This window comes from Apteryx rowi, unplaced genomic scaffold, assembly GCF_003343035.1.
Source record: "Apteryx rowi isolate R43461 unplaced genomic scaffold, aptRow1 scaffold_279, whole genome shotgun sequence".
Taxonomy (NCBI): domain Eukaryota; kingdom Metazoa; phylum Chordata; class Aves; order Apterygiformes; family Apterygidae; genus Apteryx; species Apteryx rowi.
In genome coordinates, this window is record NW_020449185.1 from 624,099 (window position 1) to 641,757 (window position 17,659).

General features: G+C 43.5%; 1 long non-coding RNA gene across 1 annotated transcript in view; it reads left to right on the forward strand.

Annotated features, from left to right (window-relative positions):
• LOC112967521 overlaps window positions 1-11,321 on the forward strand; it is a 91,299-nt gene extending 79,978 nt beyond the window's left edge. The window contains exon 3 of the long non-coding RNA XR_003253981.1: window positions 11,142-11,321. This is a non-coding gene — a long non-coding RNA (uncharacterized LOC112967521). The remainder of the gene's footprint in view (window positions 1-11,141) is intronic.
• The last annotated feature ends 6,338 nt before the right edge of the window (window positions 11,322-17,659 follow it).

The following is a 17,659-nucleotide window of genomic DNA, read 5'->3' on the forward strand; positions in this document are numbered from 1 at the left end:
CAAGAAGGAAAGAAAGCCTAAAAGGGTGAAGAAGGATTTTCATTATGAAGTTAATTAGCTTCTGAGCCAAGCTGCACCTTTTCAAGAGGAGGAATTAGAGGGATTTAATTGCTTTATCAGCCTTCTCTTTGATTTTCAGCAATCAGGCCGATTCCATTTAATTTAACTGCCACAGATGAGAAGAAAATTGATGCACTCACCTGCCTTGGAGCAGAAAGAGAGAGTGAGAAAGAAAAGTTGGAGAAATTGGCAAATATAGTGTCTGCAGATTAATGAAAACCAACAGCATTTGCTCACAATTTGAAATGATGTGCCTGCCCTGAGGTGTTTGGAGCTATGTGTGTGTGCTGCTGTGCATGGTGACGTGAGACCCATCTTAATGGCAGAGAACAGGAAAAGGGGGTGGACCTGCCCTGGGGAAAGAGGGAAATATATTTGTGAGATGATCAAGGATCAATTAATGGATGGATATGCAGGGGGCTAGAGAAGAAAGGGGGAGGGAAGTAGATCCAAAAGTCTCATGCATAGGCAGGAAGAGGTCCATGTGCTGAGCAGTGTTGGTGTGGTATTTGTTATATTCTCTACCAGTGGACTGCATCCTGCACTGGTTGCGGGTGAGGCTTGGCTAATGTTGTTAGTAACTGATAATGTGTTCATTTTGTCTAGGTGCAGGGGAGAGGTTAGAAACTGCAGTGCAGACTTTTACTGTATAGTGTGCCCTTGCTAAAATCCCTTCCATCAGAATGGGATTTGCTATGGCTCCTTTTTCTTTTCGTGGAGATATTTAATGAGGAGGAGAATGAGAGACAAACAATGTGATGAAGAGGACAACATGAATGAGAAGAAGTGACAGGGATAGCTGAGGGATGGTTCATGATGAAGTGATGAGGAGTAAGTGGAGGGAAAGAAAGCTGAGACCCACAGAACCAGGATCCATAAGGTCAGAATTGGCTTCCTCCAGCTAAGGCACTGGCTTTGCAAAGGTCGTGGTGATTTTTAGTCCCTTAAACAACAGCTACCTGCAGCTATCTTTAGCCACAACAGCCATCTGTGAAAGATGTCTGGTTCTCAGCCAGGAGCTGGGTGCTCCTCACTTTTCAAAAAAATCAGGACTGTTGAAGATATCTTGAAATAGTCCATCAAAAATGGACTCATCCAAGTAATTTTTGAAAATCATGACCCCAAATTATGATGTGACTGTATTGGAAAGCCTGTTTTTCCAAGGCAGAAGGCAGTTGGATTCCACTGTCACATTGCTTTGGGAGCACACAAGCTACTTTCACCATTGCTAGTCCCCCTTTTAAGGAAGGCTGTTCCCTCACTTTACCAAGACCGTTGTCTGACATAGTTCGGGGAGCTCTGCTTCCTTCTTATCTGTCCAACAAGGGTAAGACTTCGTCCTGGGTCTTCAGGACAAGTCTTTGTTTGAGTGAATATGGTGAGGGTGGCTGAATAAAAAGCATTCGGAAAGATGGCATTTCATTTTAGTCTAACGTCCCTTCAACAGAGCTAATTGGCAGAATTAGCTGTTTGTTTTTAATAGAATGTTCTGCCACCAGAAAAGATTGTTTAATTGAAAACAGAAACTGATTGCTAGAATGTCAGTTTTACTGAAATTTTGTTTTGGAAATATTTTTGACAGAAGCCTCTTGAATAAGCTCAACACCTTCCATTTCACTACTTTGAGAATGAAAGGTTTTTTCATTTCAAAATATCTGTTGTTCCAAAAGGTATTTTATTCTATACTATTTAGAAGGGTTAAAATAAATCTTCTAATTTTGTTGGAATAAAGCATTTTGATTGACCCAAATTCATTTATATCCGGAAATTCATTCCGCCACAAATTTCTTTTTCTGTGGATTATGTCCAGTCCTTTGTTAAACAAATTTCAAAACTGAAAGTTTTCTGAGAAATGGGAATTTTCAGTTCCTGCACAGATATCTTAACTGGGGGCTAACTGTGCCCTGGGATTCTTGGACTGTATCTATTTCAAGTTTCACATTTTTACATTTCATAATATCTTTGACACAATCTGACTATGAGAATGATCTTTAGTTATTTGTAGAAGGCCATACTAAGGCTAGATGAGGTTAGCTATATTATTTTAGATATCACTATGAAAGCATAATAAGAAACAGCTTTTCCTCCGGCAAAAGAGGGAGGACAGAAAGCATGGAAGGGGAAAAGAAGTTAGAGAAAGATTAAGTGACTCAGCCAGGGCTGTGAAGCAGTGAGTAGCAGACTCAAGAACACAGTCTACATCTACTAGCATACAAAGAAGTGATAAAACCACTAACGTATGCTGCCTCTGTGCTAGACCATCTCTGAACTTGAAACCAGTGGTCATTCAAGAGTAGAAGCCAGGCATGTTTAGAAGCTGTCACCTCATTTAAAAGTCAGTGTATAAATTTTATGAGATGGAGTTGGCTTTTTGCTAGAATCTAACACCTTTATGTATAGACTTAAAAAAGGAGCAGCTTTGTGGGCTGTAATTAAGACTCTGGGAGGGACTTTCTTCTGGTGATTCTCTCTGCTCGTCCACAGCAAGTTAGATGAAGGGGTTAATAAGGTATTATTTCCCCACAAAAGCCCTGACGGTGCATTTCCTCACCGCTTGCCTGCCAGGCCTGGCCTAGCTCTGTGGATCAAAGGCTGGTTATCACTAATATTGAGCTGTTGTAACCTCTGTCCCCTTTGATTAAAGTGGCGCTGCTGTGAATTTCTCAGTTAATCACGCCTTGGCTCATAGGGTCAGCTTGCAACTTGGCAAGTTCAGAAAACTACAGCGGAGGAGAGAAAGGTAAAATGTATTATGCAAATGCGATTATGATTGACTCCACCCGGCTTAGGCCTTGTGCTGCTGGAGGAAGAGGAATAGCCTGTCCATTGGCAAGAGGCTTCCTCCAGGGAAAGTGAAGTGGAAAAGCAAACTCTCCTTTCTCTTCTCCTGAACTTTCCACACTACTGAGGAATGCAGGGTTTGGGGGGCTCTGAAGCCCACTGGCAAGGTGCAGTGTGTTCAGGAGAATGTGACCTGCTGGACATTTTCCATCCCTGAGAGCTATGATTTAGTTTTTCCTTGGACCATGTGGAAACGGGAGCTTTGCCAGTGGGTTCAGGACCACTAACTCTGCTTTTCACTCCACGTCACTTCTCAGAGTCTCAGGATGAGAGAAATCAGCAGGCATCGCAGCAATGTGGATCCAGTTTTAAAGTGCACAGTAGCATAGGCTGGTGTGTAAGTCATGAGGTGTATGTATCGGGCTAAGAATGAAGGTTTGAGCCCTAGGAGGTCCGTAGTGTGGGATGTGAAAATCAGCATAGCTGGCAGTGAATTAGGCTAGTGAACAAAGTAGCCTAACTCCATTTTCAGGATGCTGAAGGATAAAACTGCTTAGTGGAAAGACAGGAGAATTGAGTCTTGTTAGGAAAATTGCTCTTTCCCATTCTATGCTTCAGTTTTCTCCACAGGTACTAGGGTGTAATGGTATTGCCATGCAATATAGAGGTGGATGTGAGGTCTCCTCAGCACTCAGGTTATGTTTACGCTTTAGGAAGGTAGCCTATTCTTAATAACCCTAAAACTGGCAGTCAAGAACTGGACTCTCTACAGGCATATGGGAAAGCCATATGTACATGCAGAGATTTTAATAATGTAGAAATACCAGTATAATATACCAGTGAAGCACTTCTACTGTGGTCGCAAAACTGAGCTGCATACTATCCTACTGTATCCAAATGAAACAAGCTATGGCTATAACTCTGTGTTTGCCATTATTACTGTCTCTTCAGGCGTGGTTTTGCCAGCCATCTATTGATCAAAGACTAAATCCTAGCTATTGGAGTAGTTGCCTGAGAGGTCTGTAGTGTAAGCAAGATCTGTGTAGAGAAGTTAGACCAATAGTAAGTGTGGCAGAGTGTCTAGGCCATGGCTACAAGCAGTTCAATAGCACAACCAGGAACAAAACTGAGTGCTCAGAGTTCCAGCTCCATCTGTGCCAGAATTCTGCTTTTTCTGGCCCTGGTTAGCTTTAACAGTGATTCTCAGACTCAGGATGTTGACTGCAGACAAAGGAAATTTGCTCTTTCCACCAACCTGACACAAAGTTCTTTCTTTGAAAGGTTTCCTTACCAGTTCATATTCTCTCTGGATTATCCCAAACTAATTTGCTAAGTTGTCATATCTTTACCTTCCTTCTTACTCTGGCTGCTTAGTGCAAGGGATATTTTCCTGCCACTCCTGGGACCTGTTGTACTTCCTGGCTGTTTTGTTGAGGAGGGGTTAACAAACAGAGGGAGAAGACTAAGATGCTTGTAGGGAGACCCATTCCCGTTCAGGAGTGTTGGCTAAGATGGCACAGAGGAATATTTCAGCTCCCACCGTGCCGCAAAGCAGATCTGAACTGGTGAGCAGAGATGAGGGGAGAAGGAGGTGCAGGAGCACGCCTCTAATGCTGCAGTGCAGGTCTGAGTGGAGAGCAGAGCACGGCGGGGGAGAGGGAGCGCTGGAGGTAGAATGAGCACGGCGGGGCATTCCTGATCAGACCCACTAATTAACTGCTTGCTCTTATTTTATTTCCTCCAATCTTTCTATTTTTGCATCATTTGTTTCCTTGTTCAAGCGAAACAGCAAGAAACTTTTTAAAATTTAAATTCAGAAGTGCTGGGACTGGGCTCCTGCTGGGGAGAAAGTCCTGGAGCTCTGCTCCTGATGACTTTTGGGAATGCATGGCAATGTTTCATTGTCTCTCGCTCTCTTCCAAAGGCAGGTACCATTCTGCTCAGTTGGGGCGTGTGGCTCTCATTATGTTATCAAACCTCACAAGCATAGAAATGGAACTGCAATGCCTGCTGATACTTGAAAGACCCCTAAGCTTGAATTTTAGTAGGTAACACATACAGATATCTTCCCATCATGGACTCTTTCTCCCTTTACATCTATCTTTCCCTTGTATGCTACTCAATCCTTTTGCATTGCTGAGTTGTTTTACATTCCTAATATATAAATATTCTATATTTTTTAGAAATGTTAAAGCTACTATCCAGATTGCTCAAAGGACATGGGCGGGATTTAATTAAAAATGACAGCTACATACCTGCAATCTCCTCTTTTAAAAAAAATGCTAAATTGCAGCTCTTTTGTCTAAGTGCTTTGGGAAGATAATGCAGCACTGTTGTCCCCATTGCATGGCTAAATCATGGTTAGGGAGAAATGGTTCACCCAAGGTCATGGGAGAAGTCAGTAGCAGAGTCAAGACATGAATAGGAGTTCCTGATAGTCTATCTGTTGTATCATATTCCTTCTCTTCTACAGCTTCCATTTCCCCATCTCTTAAATTTCCCTCTGATTTCTTGGTCAAACCCCTGGGAGAAGAACCTGGCATAGCACCGTGAACTGGCGGTTCTCTCAGGGAGAGCACGTGTCACACTCTGGGGTTCTCCACTGAGACTGCCTCCTGCGATTCAGTCTCAGGACTAGTAGTTTCACTGCCCAGGAGACTGTCACCAGAAGTCATGTTCAGAGAGGAACATGTCCTCTGTCAGGATTCAGGAGGGCCCTACAGAAGAGGAGGTGCACCTTGAACTTCCTCTGTAAATTATAAGCAAATGTAACTGTGAAAGAAAGGGTGTGGTGGGCCAGATCCAAGCGTAAGTCACTGTTTCAGGGTCTTAACCCACACGTATTGTTTTCACTAACAACAGATCGAGGACCTTCAGCAGAAATGAACCTTCCAGCACCCTTTCAGTGGTTTCCTTTGCAGATCTGGATCACTTAATCTGTAAATGAGCTCAATGAAATTAGGATCCCAAGTCCTTCTGAAATCCAGTGGAAGCTGGGCATCTTTCTCCCTTCAGATAGTTTAAAAACCTCTAGCAGTGACATGCAATGGGTGATGAGCAGGCTTCTTTAAAGCACTTAATGCCATATTTCTTCACTCATCAGTATCTGGTCTGTGCACTACTGGATCTCCCAAATAGTGTTAATGCAATTGATTCAGCTGCAGGTATGGGTGGCATCTTTGTGGGAGAGTCGAGCCTGGGGAAATAGAAGTCCTGGTGGGATGGGTCTGTAATTCAGGCTGTTATAGACATTTTAGAGCAGATGTTCTGATGGACAGTCCTTGCCATAAAATACAGCACTCCTGAGGCTGCTGTGGTTACGTTCTGGATTTCCCCCTGCAGCAGCCCAGTATCTCAAAGTTACAAAGGTGATAAATGCTAACCGCCATTAACTTAGAGGTTAAAACCTTGAGCCCTATTTTTATCACAGTTAATTCTTTGAGTAGTGCCCATCACCATAGTATCCTGCTTTCTCTTCCCTTATCTTCTATCTGTCCTCCTTTCCTTCCCTCCTTCTTTTTCTTCTTCTTCCTCATGCCCTTCTTTTCCCTCCTTTCTTCCTCTTGGCCTTCTGCTTCCCTGCCTGAGTTTGCTGCCTCTTGATTAAAATGTTGACTTTAACTTGGAATTAACCTGATTAATGTAATTGAAAGTAAAAGTCCGCTGCTCAGCACTTTGGGTGATGAGTGGAGATGGATTGAGAAAGAAAGCTTTCAGATTGAATACACTTCTCTCCTCTGGCTGTTAATTGCACCGTTTACTGGTACCTGACTCACTGACCGTCAGTGTTTAGTCCAGTTAATGATGATACACAGTCCATACTTTCCAGAGATAATTAAAAAACATTCCAGCAGACACTCTGCTGCAGAGAGCTTTCCTATCTGTCGCAGTCAGCAGGCCCTGGGGGTTAGGGGTTGTAGTATGCAGAGACAGCAGAGACTGCTCTCTGGGTGCCCTGAGTTGGGCTGGCCTTGGCTATGCAGGTGTTTAGAAGAGAGGAGGGAAGGTAACCACTCCATGTGCCTGCCATAATGTGTCTGTCTCTAGGCTATAAAATAATCTACTTGGGTGAGCATGAAGGCTCTCTAGGGTCGGGGGCCTATTTTCATGCTTCCAAAGCAGTTTGGCTAAGAAGTAGGATTTTTAAGTGGAGTTTTCTCCCTGCAAAGTCATTTGAGCTTGTATCCATAGGGGTATATCAGTACTGAGATCAGTGAGAATTAGGAATTTAAAGGCTTTGTGCATCTGGACATTGGTCTCTTGTGGCATACTTTTACATCTGTAAAATGGGGATGCTCAGACTTCCTTACAGATGGGAAACTCTCAAATGTCTGTGGACAGAGATTTAGAGAAAATGCCTTGGCTGCCTTATCCCAGAGACTCCAGTACATTGAAATGGTAGTAGAAAAACCTTTCTCTCCAAATATAAGATCCATATGGAACCACACTGGCAAGGAGTGTGGAAAACTCTTATGTTGTTGAAAGGAGTATTCAGGCAAAACAGGCAATTTGTAGTGATGCCAGTATTGGTTAATATATTTGCTAATGACCTGAAAAAAGGAATGAACAAAGAGTGAGAGGAACTTCTAGGTGTCAGAGTTAGGTATGCTGATGCAGATGAGGGAAGATGAAAAAGAAATGGTGAGAGACCTAACCACATTAAATGAGCAGATAACACAAAGAATAGATTTACTCCTGGAAGGAATCCTGAAATCACCAACTCTGGCCTCTCGAATGAGGCCAACATTGTCAGGGGCCTCAGAGTTTTCTCTTACTCCTGTACTGAGTTCTGCTACTTTTGTTTCGATAACCTTTCTTCCAAAAAGGCATCTAGTCTTGATCTGAAGATATCAAGGTAGTAAGAACCCACTTTTTCTATTGCTACTTTGTTCCAATAGTTAATCACTGTCAGTTAAAACTGTGGGCTGAATTTTTCATTCGAATTTGTCTGCGTTTTAACTTCCAGCCACTGATTCTTGTTAAGTCTTTCTCTTCTAGATTAAACAGCACTTTTCTGCCTTATATTTTCTCCCTATTCAGACACTTCTGCATTAGGCTCGGTGCATTATAATGCACACCAAAGTCAGTGATTTGCATTTCTTTTTATGCCTTATCCTGTCAGCTCAAGGAAAAAAAGCTAGGTGTCACTGTGACCAGCCCCACAACAGAAGTACTCAGTACGTCCTCATCCACCCTCTCTTGTCCTGCTGCCATTTCCCTTGCACATCGGCTATATGCAGTGACCTGACTGTGAGCAGTGTTGAAGCTCTGGGGAAGAGGCTGAGATTTTAATGAGAGGAATGGGGTTAGTCTTTATATTATAGCAGCAATGAAAGGCCTCTCATGAGATCAGAGCCCTTGTCATGATAGGTTTTGTAAAAAATAGGAAGAGGCAAATTATATCCCAAAGGATTTATAATCCAAATACTCTGGGAAGACTGTATCCTCTCACGCGTGGGGAATCGAGCTCTGGACACTGAGCCCCCAAAGAGAAGCAGAATGAGGACTGGAACCCTCATCTTCTGCCCCTTAGCCCAGCACTGGAAATGTAGCGCCTCCTGCATCTTGAGCAACCCTTTAGCTGCTATTGTTGTGCAGAAAGAGTGATTTTTTTTCATAATGTCTCTTATCTTAGTTTGAAATCATTCCCAAGAGACCAGGAGTCTACATGTAGCTGGATATTTTGTATCTATATATTGAAAAAAAATTAAATAGTAATAATAATAACTGTTAGAGGCTAAAAGGCTCCTCTCCTTTAGGCAGGTAACACCTTGAGGGGTTTTTCAAGTATTTAAATCAGACCCATTACAGACACAATATCCAGTCTGGCTGTTCCTAGCCAGAGTATCCAAAAACACTGAGTCCAAGAGAACGGTTTGTTGTTCTGTTTCTCTCTCTAAAGGCATGTTTTTGTTTGGCTTTAAACTGAAACATTGGAAGTCCCTGGTAAATCCTAGCTAAAAAAAAGATGAAAAAAGCAAAACTCTGTGAAATGTGAATAAAGAGCTGTGTGTCCTGACCTTGTTCCACATCCTCTTCCCTTTTCCTTTTTTCAGTTTCCATTCCTATACCTGCTTTAACTTCTCTTTCATGCCCTTCTCCATGGCTTCCCTGTTTTCTTTGACCCTTCTTTCTATGCTCTGTGTCATATACCTGCCCTCACAGTGAGCTGGTTCCTGCCCTTGGCTGGACCTGTGGCTCTGGAAGTGGGACGGGGGACCTGGGGGTGTAACTGGGTTCCCTGAGAAGGGCTGTGGGCTGCGGGGTGCCTTTCTGAGGAGTGTGGGCCTGTCCCTGTCCCTGTGGAGAGTGGCCCGGCTGTGAGTTGCCTTGGGGTTGAAGCTGGTGCTGCGGTTCATCTTCGACAGTGCCTGAACGGGGCTGGTGGGTGGCTGGGCTGCACTGCTGAGGGTCTTCAGGGTTCGCTGAGCCCCGCTGAGGCAGAACGTGGTGGGAAGATGCTGCCGTGGGACCGACTGTGCTAGTACCTGCGAGGAGGCCAGGCTGGCTCTTGTTTGCTATTCCCTGCACACACGCAGGGAGCCTCGTGCACTAAGTGACATCAAGGCTCATTATTTTCATCAGATGCCACATTTGTAACCTGTTACCGAGTAAATTGTGATAAAATAGACTGGAGCAGCCCAGGGTCTGACTCTGTGCTGAGATGGCTGCTGTGCGCATAGCAGCCAGGCAGAGCCTTCCAGGGCTGCCGGCTCCAGTGCCTTAAAGGAACAGTAATGGATAGTAAGGGGGCCTGGATCTGAAGACCTTTAAGACACATCCTCATGGCAGACTTCATGTGCTTGGGGTGAATTTGAACTGAGTCTCCTCCAATGATCCCAGGAGGTAGGTCAGTATAATTACTTCCCTCCATCTCCTTCTTGTCTTTGGGGAAACTGAGAAATGGGAAAGAAAAGTGGATCGCCCAATGTCACACAGTACATCTACACCTAGGTTTCCTAACTGTCTACCCTGTGATGTCTACTGTCTACCCAAGGATGAGTCCCTCACAAGTTACAGTCAAAACAGCAGGGTGAACAGCAGTGGAACGATTTCACTTTTTGTCTCCCCTGTGTGTGAGTCCAGATGATGTGTGTGACTTGCTGTGGCAGTTGTAAGAGCACAGTAAAAAGAAACAACTCGTTGCTGGGTTTGAGTTTTCTGTCTTTGAAGATTCTCAAGGCTGCCTGGGGCATTCAGTTTTTTGAAGGGGAACTGAGCTTTTTTCTATGCTAGGAGATACCAAACTCTGTTTTAGTTGCCTTGTGCTTCCCTCCCAAGCCCCTCCCCACTCACAAATGCAAGCATATTTGTTTTGGGCACGTATATTTAGGGCACGATATATTGCCTTAACAATGTATTGTGAAGCTGGGCTGAGGTATTATCTTCAGTTTGTATTTGGAGAAACTGGGTCATTGAGAAGCTAAGAAGTTTCTGCAGGGACCCCTTTGTGTCTTTAAGAGTCACAAAGCTGAGAACGGAAGCCTGTCCGGAGCTATCTCCCACCAGCTTTCTGTTCTCTGTATTCGGAAACATACTGAAGCACCTGCCACTGTTTTAAGGAACAAATGGGACCATTAGGGGAGATCAGACCTTCCTGTGCTCAGTACTATGCATATACATAATTGAATTGAACTTTAACACACTTTATTGAAGGTTTCTGAATTTTACAGGGTTAATAAGTGCTGAATAGCAAATATATAAAGATGCTTCAGACATGAGTAGTATATGTTACTGGTGACGCTGCAGTGGAATGTGCTGGAATATAAATGTAACTGGATGGGAAGAAGAATTTGAAGGTTTCTTAGGAACTTTAGTACATCAGAAAGTGTGCTGTGATCCAGAACAAGAGTAATTTTTGAGAAGTTTGACAAAACAAAGTCATTTGAGATCAGTGTTTCACTTTGGCAAAATCAAGATGGTATAATTTTAGAGCCTTTCTGTACTTTAATCTTTTACAAATAGAATAATGAAAGAAATGTTGAAGTGGAAAAGTTTTGAATAAAAATGTGAACATTTATCCCCCCCCCAAAAAAAAAAATTTGGGAACATTTGTTTCCAAATTTTTGGAGTTTAAAAATGTCTCTGACATAATGAAACTATGAAATACTTTAGTGACATCAAAGGCACATTTTTTTGTCAAAAAAACCTCCATGTGAACATTTTYTCTAAATTTAACTGTATGCATCTACTGCTGGGCTCTGGTTAGTAAATAGCTAACTAGGTATTTACTGCAGCACTTTTTTTAACACTTACTGGTCCCTTACAATAGAAAGTGTGCTCTACTCTCTGCCCCAAAGGTCTTACAATTCAAACTGGCAGTTCAGAAGAAACAGCTCCCTATTTCAGGAACTGAAGCACAGCAAGATCAGTGATTTGCTCAAGGTGACATGGAGAGTGTAAAAACTGGCACCAGCTCGTTCCACTGTCTGGACGAGATCCATCCTTCAACTCACTCCCTTTCAGAAAGCCGGTGGTGATCTCAGGTGAGCCTGCTTTGCTGCCTGAATGGCTCAAGGTGCGGAGGTGGCCAGCGACTAGGGAAGGGAGCGGCTGGCCGGCTCTGCTGCAGCTGGCACTGCTCTTTGCTGACAGTTGCTGCAATCCATGGAGCCTGCTTTTATGGTGCTAATTAATCTCTTTTAATTAATGAAATCCTTCTACCTCATGTTCCTCCCTTTCCTTTCCTTTTTGCCTCTCTTCACCTTCCACAGCTGAAATGTACAGTCCTCCTTGAGCAGGGGCTGATAAAATCTCCAGCCTTTAAACATCTCAGTGTATTTGGCTGTGGCAGTCCTGGTAGCTCCTTCCACTTTTCTCCTTTGGTGAGGTAGCACCTTAATCTTCATGGCCTGTTATCTTTGAGGCACACTTGATTTCTCAAAAGAAAAACAGCTAAGCATTTTAGTACCCACTGATTTCCTCTGGAAAATATTTTACAGTCTGCCACATCTCATTGTGTTTAATTGTGGACTGAGTTTAAAAACATTTGTGTATGTGATGGTACTCCTCTGAGTAGACTTACGGACTTGACTGGGACAATGCATTCAGCTAATACTGCTTGCCTGCATTTTTGCACTCTAGGACTATGTTTTTCTTCTTTAATTCCATCCCCTAACACTTGCTCGTAAGCTTTTTTCTCTCCTCCTCGGTGCACAAAGTCTAATGCTCTTATTTGTGTTATGAAACTTGTGATTCCAGGATTGGCAACTTGTAGGGCAGAAAAGAGGCTCAGAAGTTGCAGGACTGGATGCACCTGAGCTGCCCATCCCTGCCCCAAGTTACCACTTCTGGTATTCCAGAAAAAGCATGGACCAGAACCCTGCTGCACAAGCGGTGCACAACACACAAAAATATAGTCCTCGTCCTGACCGACATTGAGTTCATCCTGGGAAATACAGCCTGTTTCTGGACCCAGAGACACTTGTCATGGCTTGACTGGAGGCAGTAGAAAGTTCCAGGGAGCAGAACCATGAGCATTACTGGGGGAGATTTCCGTGCCTGCAGACAGTATACCTCTGCATATTCAACTGCTAAGCACAGCATATTCTTCCTTTTGCAAACCCTGCCAGATATACTGCTCTCTCTGTTAGATTTTTCAAGTTTCTTTCCCTTTCTCAATATCTGTGTTCAGAGTGTCTTTCCTCTAGCTATGGTGGCTGATTTACATACAAAAGGGTGATCAGCTGTGGGAAGAACAGTCTAGTGGATCAAATACTAAGTGACATTAAGTGGCATCTAAGTGACGTTACTTCGATTCTTTGCTGAGCTATGAGTTGCTGTGTGACCGTGCACACAGTGATTAATTCCTATGCCTCAGCTCCCCAGCTGTAAAATGGGCATGGTTCTGAGTTCCTGTGAAGCCCTGCAGTAGTCTGAGGCCACACTGAGCAATGCCTGTGCAGAGCGCAGATAATTTGACCGTGAGATCCATTCAAACATTTTCTTAGAAAGCTGCTACAAAGGCTGTTGCTGTGGTTGGGAAGAATTGTATCATGTCTTGTTTTATGATGGAGCCATGCTTTGACTTGACACAAGCACTGCATGGACACCACGTAGTTAAATTAACTTCTGCTTTTTCTGTTCACCCCCATCCCTTTGAGTCAGAACATGCACGCGGTCCAGTGGAAGGTAGAACTGCAGACTGGCTACTTAGTATGATGAAGATCCAGGAGTACAAATCAATACAGGGAGACATATTAACATCAGAAAAACTTCCCTGGCTCATATAGTAGTTTACAGTTTTGTCAGAGAGACAGAGGTATGCTTTAAAGAGTGGTGACAGGCAGGAAACTGACTGTAAAAAAATTAGCTCTAACTGAATGCATCTGCTTCCACTCAGTCTTATTCTCACCTTGCTCATAATGATGTAAATTCAGAATTGCTCTGTTAAAGTCAACATGAGGACTCCCTTAATGTATGTACTCCCTGTACTCAGACTTTGGTGTAGCATCAAGTCATTTTTACACCAGGGACTGTAAATGCCCAATGAAAGGCATATATCTTGTAGCTTTAAAGGACTGGATCCTGCTCCTGATTGTGCTGGTGTAAATCATAGATGATTCTGTTCAGGTCAGGGTGAAGCCTGACAGGCTGAATAAAGCTTGACTCAAGATGTAGAATTATTTGAAAAAGGAAGGGAGCAGCAAGGAGACCACAGTGGCTTAGTAAAAGGTCTTGGCTTCCTCTTCTCTCATGGCTGCATACAAAAGGTCCACCTCAACTTTGGCTCAGTCCCAACCCAAGAATACACCCTGAGTGTTCCTTGCAGAGACCTTTGCATCTGGATTGGAAAGGATTTCAGCCAAGCTGTGATGTGGAGACACTGAACTTTTCTCCTCCAAGGTCAATCTCATCCATCCTTAAAAGGAGACCTGTGGAGCAGCGTACACTCTCATGCCTTACCATGCTTCTCGAGTGGTAAATGAGTAACACAGGCAGCTGAGAGAGCTGTGGGGTCACCACTGACACCAAACACGTCACTGAGCTGCCAGTACAATGAGAGCTGGGAGAGCTACTGGCCTAGGATCAGGTGTCAAGGAGAAGTGGCAGGAGGTGAGAAGTGCCAGGAATGCTGCTTCCCAGCTGGCTCTGGAAGCAGCGTGTGCCTGCATCCGTCTGCACTCAGATCAAAGCCACCCTGAATTATTCAGGTGCTCTTTGAAAGCTCTCGTCCTGCAGAAAGTGAAGGCAGCTTGGCTTTACTTGCTGGAAAAAAAGCAGTCATTGTAAGCTCCAGGGCCAAACCAAGTTTCCTCTGCTGCCTGCAATGATAGTGACTCCTGCCACCGTTGTGACAAGAGTTCTCTCTTTCTGTTACACTGGGTTCTCACATATAGGCCTAGAGTGCATGGGCCTTTGGTCTTTGCAGGCTTCAGGCAGTACTTCGCACCTAGCTGAACCTGTTCTTGCAGGCCCACACTGATCCCTTGATGCCATCTATATTGATGGAAAGAACATTCAGTTTAGTTTAAAAGAATCAAATAAGGTAGCAGCAGCTGGAGATTTCCAGGTGTGTGCTCTTTTGTGCCATGACTGATCCAGAGCCTGTTCCACTGGCAAGGCCTCTGCCCCCAGCAGATGGGGCGGGTGACCCCTACATGCTGAAAGCAGCAGTGCATAGCTAACAGTGCCACTCAGCAGCTTAAGAAAAAGGCCTGGGAAGGGCAATTGATGCAGGGTCAGATATTTCTGCTGTCCTTTAAGGTCCTCTGCTACCAGTAACTTCCTCTTCTAAGGAGTGAGTCCAACAAGCCACAGGTTAGAGCAGCTGTTTTGGTATCTGCATGGGCAGATGCAACTGTCTTTCACGGAGAGACTATGTACATACAGTCTTCATACCCCTGTCTGCCTATACGAGGCTGGGATTACTCAGTCTAGCATTACCAACTGTGATGTCTTCTAATATTTAGTTACATGATTTTTTTAAATGCCACCTCCAGGAGACAAATGATTCCCTTAAAATACAACTTTTATTTTTTAAAAAGGCTGTTTTCTAGCCATGTAGCTGAGAAGAAGTTGAAGGGGTTAAAAAGAAGGCAAATCCCCAAGCATGCCATCACATGTTTTGCTTCTGAGATTTTAAGGCTGTCTTCTGAGCTGTTGAACACTTAAAACTGGTAGTCCCTATTACTACAAAGTTCATCAGCCAAATCCCCCATTCATCTTCTACTGTTGACTAAGTTAACAGCCTACAGGTTTACAGAATCAGGCTGTTCTTGCAAGAAAGGTACCAGCAATATAGAGGTTATGGTAGTCTACATTTTTCCCTGCTTGTTAATATACTCATATTCCAAGAGACCGTGTCCTTGACATGCGTGACTGCAGACCAAGGTGGTCTGTACCCACTGAAACCCCAGCCCCCCTCCCCATATATCATTGTCAGTTACATCATGGAATAACTCCCCGGAAGGCAGTGAAATGATTTGATCAATTCAGTTTGTGAACTGGGAACTGATGATTCATTGTGTCCCAGTTTGGGGAGTAAGTTGCCACGTACTGTCAGGAGATGGATGCTCTGAAAAAATAGTATGCTGCAGAGGGGAAGGGATTGTATGAAACGAGGTCCACTGACCAGGTCGGCAGCAGAACTGCAATGCCGGGGCCTGCTAACTGAGTTCTTCAGCCTGCAGAGTGACTTCCTTGAGGGCAGGAAGTATTGAACAAACCGGTAACCCCAGAGTACAGAGTAGTCCTGTAACGGCAGTATCTCTTGGAGCAATCGACTGGAAGACCAAAATATCCTTCCATTCCACAGAATGGGTTTTACCTGTATTGCCTATCTTTTTAGACAATAAAAATGATCAGTGTCTGCTTAAGAAAGTCTGCCCCAAGACAAAAATAATTTCCTGACCCGATTATCCGATTATTATTAGGTCCTCCACTACCAAAACTATGTAATATCTGATTCTCCTATCATCTCTGCTTTATGAAGGTGCAGTTCAGTTCTGGCACTAACTAGGAATACTTTTAAATATCTGTTTACCTGTTATTTATAGTGTTATTGCACCAAAGAACTTATATCTGGTAAAAATTATGTTAATTGAATGTTCCGTACGGAATATTAACTGTCACTTGAGCGAATTAGCTTGTAATGTGGCCCCATGCTGAATATCTGAAATACAAATTTTTCAAAGGCACTAATGACAGTTGCAGTCCTAAGTTTCACTGTTGAAATTCACTTTTTGTCCCATCGCTTTTCAGGTGAAGCATAGGAACGAAGAGACAGAACTAACACTTGATAACTGGGGTTATCAAGTCTGGTTATTTTCATGGGAAAATGACTTGACTCAGTGCTACATTGTGATGACTCAAAAAAGAAGATAGAGCTGTTGTTATTTCTGCATTCATGCTAATCTTTACACCGCAGATGGTTACCTAAGAGCCAGTGACAAAGATTACTGCAGATCATGCATCCTGCAGACCAGCTAAAGATCATCTTTGCCTGTGTACATTACTCATTAACTGGAACGTAAGATTCTCTTCCTTTCTCATGAGAAACTAAAGAGCAGAAAACATATTTTTCATCTCAATTTCTATGTGAAATATTGGTTGCCCACAAAAAATGAATGCTAAAAAGCTCACTTAAAGCCTGGTTCGGAAACACTACTGCAGTTGATCTTGGAAGGGATTTGTAGGGATCCCATGTGACTAATAGTCCTCTGTCAGCTGAATTTCCCGATCAGGCTCTATCTTCCATAATGCACTAAGATTTATTCATTACTGGATAGGTACTGTGAAAATGGAGACATAAATACAGATACCTATAAATGCATAAATACAGATTGTTATTGAATCAGATGTTCACTTCATGGTTTTTGTTGTTCAAGATACACCCTTTAGAGATATTGCTGGCTCCTGAGGACAGAATAGGAGCCCTAGTAATCACCCCCCTTGCTGGTATGAAGCAATGCTGTTCTGAGCAAACTGGCGCAGCTATTTCAGTTTATGTGAACTGCAGAGTTGGCTCATGATGCTATAGAGGGCTTAAAAGTGGAACAAGGGGCCAAAGGTGGTTGTGGAGTTGTGGTTGTGGAAGACTGTCTCAGAGATGGGGATGGGTGCAGGGAGCGGTCTAGGGTATTCCCTAGTTTAGCTCTACTGACGCAATTGCAAAATGTGTGTTACTGGATTAGTTGAGAATGTACCTCGTTGTTTTCCAACCAGACCAGAGAATGTGAAGAAGCAGCACATGCATCAATTGTAAATCTCTGCCATATGGTAGAGACATATTTCTGTCTCTTGCTCAAAGGTGGAGATGTATCTCAGAGCTTGCCTTGATTTTCTGGGAGGCAAGTGAATGTTTTCAAAACTTAAAGCCACAGCAGGATGGAGAGGAGAATGGGGAAGGCTAATTCAGCACTGGAGTGGATTGCTCAGGGAGGTTGTGCAGCCTTCATCATTGCTCTTAAAAACAGGGTAGACAGAAAGGTTTAGAAATCGTGTAACTGTTGTTGATCCTGCCTTGGCAGGGACATGGTCTTGATGACTTCTTAAAGTTCACTCTAATCTTATTTTCTATGATTTTGTAGAAGAATAGAATTATTATTTCTGTTACTACAGTTCAAGGAGCACTCCTCAAAGATCAGAATCTGGCATCGCCGGGTGCTGTACTGGCACAGTAAAGAAAGATTGTCCTGCCCTCAGAGAGCTTGCAAGTCTGAATCAAGAGGCAATGGATAGTACGGACAGCTGAGGGAATACAGTGAGCAGCAATGAGACGCTATTGATCAGCAGGATAGGCAGTACTCATAATACATCAGCAGCCCAACTGCTGTCAGGTTTTTGCAGGCATCATGGCTAAGGAGAATTTGAAGGA